We start from the raw sequence: 5,011 nt of genomic DNA on the forward strand, positions 1-5,011 counted from the left end.
TGTTCTTCAATATTAAGTTGCCTATTCTGGGTCTTTTGTCTCTCCATATAAATGTTAGAATCAGTTTGTTGATATCTGCAAAATAACTTGCTGTAATTTCTGTTGGGATTACATCGAATCTATAGATTAAGTTGGAAAGAATGGATATTTTGAAAATATTGACTCTTCTTATCCATGAATATGGGCTACCTTTCTATTTATTTAATTCTTCTTTGATATCTTTAATCTGAGTTCTGTAATTTTCTTCATATAGACCTTGCACATGTTTGTAAATTATACCTAAGTATCTCATGTTTTTGGATACTAATGTAAGTTGTAATGTGTTTTTAAACAAAATTTTTAAAGGAGAAAATGTGGCAGAGCTGTAGAGACAGGCCCCAAGATAAACGAAAAACAACCTGTCTGGATTTCCTCTGCTCATACTGTAGCACCATCTGTCCCCACACCAGCATGAAGCAGCAAGGAATGGGTAAGATTTAGGTGCTGGTAGTGTTCATAATTTCAAATTCCACTTTTCACTGCTGGTATTTAGGAAAGTGGTTGACTTTTGTGTATTAACCTTATATCCTGCAACCTTGTTATAATTGCTTATTAGTTCCAGGAGATTTTTTTTTCAATTCTTTCTGATTTTCTATGCAGATAATCTTGTCAGCTACAAGCAAAGAAAATTTTATTTCTTCCTTCTCAATTTATATATCATTTATTTTTTTCTTGTCTTACTACATTATCTAGGACTTTGAGTACGATGTTGAAAAGGGGTGGTGGGAAGGGGACATTCTTGCCTTATTTCTGATATGGTATATGTTCCTGAAGTGGAAAAGCTTCAAGTTTTTCACCATTAAGTATGATATAGGTTTTTTCGTAGATGTTCTGTACCAATTAATATGATCACTGAATTTTTTTTCTTTAACCTGTTTATGTGATGGATTATGTTAACAGATTTTTGAATGTTGAATCAGCCTTGCATACCTGGGATAAATTCCACTTGGTTATGGTGCATACTTCTTTTTGTACACTGTTGGATTCAATTTGTTAGTATTTTGTTGAGGATATTTGGTTTTTTTTTTTTTTGAGACAGAGTCTTACTCTGTTGCCCAGGCTAGAGTGCTGTGGCATCAGCCTAGCTCACAGCAACCTCAAACTCCTGGGCTCAAGAGATCCTCCTGCCTCAGCCTTCTGAGTAGCTGAGACTACAGGCATGTGCCACCATGCCTGGCTAATTTTTTCTATATATATTTTTAGCTGTCCATATAATTTCTTTCTATTTTTAGTAGAGACAGGGTCTCGCTCTTGCTCAGGCTGGTCTTGAACTCCTGAGCTCAAACAACCCACCCACCTTGGCCTCCCAGAGTACTAGGATTATAGGCGTGAGCCACCGTGCCCGGCCTGTTGAGGATATTTGCATCTATGTTCATGGTCTGTACTTTCCTTGTAATGTCTTTGTCTGATTTTGGTATTAGTGTCATGCTGGCCTCATGGAGTCAGTTAGGAAGGCTAGAGAAAGCTAGAGTTGGGTGTTTTCCTTCCCCCAGCTAGGTTAGGCTTTGGCAAAACTCCAGCAGCTTAGCCTCTCATAAAATGGTTTCTTCTGAGGGCAGGCCTTGTTAAGAATGGAGTACTCTGGTGTATTTCAAAATGGTTCCATTTCCCATCTCCCTGCTCCTGGTGAATCTCCAGGAGCTAAAACTCACAAACATCTAAGGTTCCCTATGACTGGACCCCTTGGAATTTTAACTGTTAGACTTGTCCACACTTAGCCTCTAGCAATTCATCGATTACAGGTCTGGTTTCCTACCTCAGCTCTGGCTCCTGAAGAGTTTCTGCTTGTGGGTTTCTGCCCTTTACCTGCTTGCTGGTCTCTCCAGTTTTGGGGGCAGCAGCTTACTCTGTGACCTCCCTTCTCTGACAGATCTAAGAAGAGGTGTTGACTTTTTGTTTGTTCAGCTTTTTACCTGTTTTAGGATGGAGTGAAGACTTCCAAGTTCCTTTGATGCCTGACTAGAAACTAAAAGTCCCTGTCAGTTCATGTCTTTTCAAAATCTTTTTTCAAACTATATCTGTTGTAAAACCAAACATAGATATAAAAGTCCCCACGATATAGTATGTTGACCCTATAATATTGATTGATGCTAGAGGGAGATATTTTGGTGGACTTGTTGGAAACTTTCAGGTCTGATTCTTTGGAGGAGAACTTAGGGGCAGAACAGAGTCGATTTTCCTCCTCTTTTAGGAGTTTGGTTCTAATTTTAAAAACTTTTCTTTGAAGTTTTTAATTGAAATATCATGAATGAGTTGTACTGTTAACTGATCTTTTAAATCCATAAACAAAGACTTGCTACTTGGAGGCCCCTGATGACTCAGCAGAATTTGAAATGTAAGAATGTCAAATGTACTGGTGCCCAGATGCTGTTCCTAGGAGCTCCAAAGGTTTTGCCAGTATCTTGACAAATATAGTTTAAAAAAAGATGGCAAAATATTGTAGTTGCCTTGTTTTCTTTCACTGTGTGTACTTCAAACGTAATAAGAAAACCGCTGGTTTATAATAGTTCACTGAGTTTGTTAGAAATGACCTAGAACTACTTCCTAACCTAATAAAGAAATCAAATTTCCCAAAAAGGCCCAGAGAGAATGAAAATTACTAACAGTTACAGGTTTTCTTGGTCGCAAGATATTTATCCAAAAAATCATAGATTACTTGATGTAGATAAAAAAATTAATGTCATCCTTCCATATTGGCATTTGGTATTAGCATTTAGTAGGTACTTAAATTATGAACGAAAGATGAAAATTTACTTCTTAATTAGATTTTTGGTTAAGCTTATTTTCATATTTCTTGAGGCAAGTAGTCAAATAATATAGTGGCCCAGGGCACGGCCCAGGAGTGGTTTGAAACCCTGCTCCCCTATTGGCTGTGTGTCTGACTGGGCAGATTGCTTAACTCCTCTCCCCCTCAGTTTGTTCATCTGCAAAATGATGATGAGAGTCCTTACTCTCTGGGGCAGTCATGAGTCTCCTATACAAAACTAAGCCTCTCAATTATATAAATGACCTCGTACACTGTAGTGTCTTATTCCATTAAAAGGCACTTTCCTTATCAGGGTTCAAGAGTGGAAAATGAAGGTGAGAGGTTCAGAAGTTTCCAGAAGCTGCAGCTTAATTAAGTGACAATACCTGGCATCCTACTCAAAATATTTTTCGCCAAACATGAACCTGTGTCCTCCCACAGAGTGAGGTTCACATAAAGCTCTCAGAATGGCAACCAACATTCAGTAAGAGCTCAACATGTGTTGGGTGTTTTTATTTTAATCAGAAAACATCATCAAAGACATACAATGTTATGAAGACTATTGTGATTATTGATGAAACACACAAGACATTGGAGGAAAAATAAACTCAGTGTTTACAGAAGAGCATAGGGAACGACTTTTTAAAAAAATACATTTGTACTGTCTTTCATTTCTAAAGAAGGTGGTGTTAATCTCTCCTTCCTGTCACCCACTTCACAGATGGGTACATCTCCAACCCTAGGCCTAATGTAAATGGATAGGGAGCTGAGGGAATTACAGGCAATTTCACCAAGGGGCTGTAGGCAGTAAGAAAAAAGCTGGAATACCTGAATAATCTTACTCTTCTGACCAAAAATGCAGATTGGGCTGGCAGAATTCCTTCCCGCTTGCAACCAGAAGTTGGCAGACTTTCTCTGTAAAGGGCCAGATCGTAAATTTATTTGGCTTTGTGGGCCGTATAGTCTCTCTCACAACTACTCTACTCTACTTCTGAAGCACAAAAACATCACAGACAAGAAACAAACTGATCATGGCTGTGTTCCAATAAAACTTTATTTACAAAAACTGGTGGCAGGCCGTAGTTTGCCAACCCCTGATCTAGACTACACCTGTGGATGGTGTGTAGCCTTAATTACTTTGCCTGTAAAGTTGTCTCAGATGGAAGCTGGAGGTCCTTTTTTCCCCTCTTATATCCCCTCTTCTATTCACTCCCCACATTTTCTACACCCAGAGTCTTAGCTTCATTCTGGTGGTGGCCCAAGAGGTCCAGGCTGGGCCCAAGAGGCCCAGAGTTCCATCCTGGAGTGCAGTAGGATGCTTGCACTGGTGTAACCCTTCGACATTCTTGGAATGGAGAGCATGCAAAACTAAGCCTCTCAATTATATAAATGATCTTGTACAAATTTAATGTCTTATTCCATTAAAAGGCACTTTCCTTATCAGGATTCAAGAGTGGAAAATGAAGGTGAGAGGTTCAGAAGTTTCCAGAAGCTGGAGCTTAATTAAGTGACAATACCTGGCATCCTACTCCAAATATTTTTCACCAAACACAAACCTGTGTCCTCCCACAGAGTGAGGTCCATGTCACTAAACTCCCCTGGACTTGAGGGTGAGTCCTGATTCTCCCGCCATCCCTACTCTCTTTGGGGTCCAGAACAGGATTCATCTTTTCCATTTTGTTATAAAGTTTTTATTCTGATTTCTCAGGATTTATCCATCTGTCAATTCAAAGTCTCATTTATCATCTCATTCAGGAATGTTAGGATCCTCTTAGAAACCTGTCTTGGGATGCCAATGTTTACCAGATGGGCATGAAAGATTGGGCTCAACTGGGTGCTATAGGTAATTCATTTTTTTTTTTTATAGATAAGTCTATGTTTCTTAAGATCTTTGGAAAGGAACCCTTTTTCTTCCCTCCTGACAGCGAGCACACTGTCTTACACCCAGTAAATATTTGTTGATGTTATTTTGAGGTCATGGCCACTGTGACTTTATCTCTTTGCACATTAGTTTAATAAAGGATTGATTTTCTAGTTCCAGAAGGAGAAACCAAAGCACATTCCTTTTCTTTTGGGAGAACAGACCTTTTGCACAGAGACAAAGACTTTCATAACAAAACAAATCTGTCTTCCCAGAGACTCACAGGGGAAAGGGTGGGGAGGTGTCACAATCCCTAGGGGAGTTAAGGGTTATGGTTTCTTTTCACTCTAGATAAGGATTGGGTA

General features: G+C 39.1%; 1 non-coding gene across 1 annotated transcript; it reads right to left on the reverse strand.

Moving 5' to 3' along the window:
- Positions 1-349: 349 nt before the first annotated feature.
- On the reverse strand, positions 350-484 carry LOC138399249 (small nucleolar RNA SNORA55). The gene has a single exon (XR_011236139.1). It is a non-coding gene; the product is annotated as a small nucleolar RNA SNORA55 (small nucleolar RNA).
- Between the last annotated feature and the right edge of the window lie 4,527 nt (positions 485-5,011).

Source organism: Eulemur rufifrons, chromosome 18 (genome assembly GCF_041146395.1).
Source record: "Eulemur rufifrons isolate Redbay chromosome 18, OSU_ERuf_1, whole genome shotgun sequence".
In the NCBI taxonomy this organism is placed as follows: domain Eukaryota; kingdom Metazoa; phylum Chordata; class Mammalia; order Primates; family Lemuridae; genus Eulemur; species Eulemur rufifrons.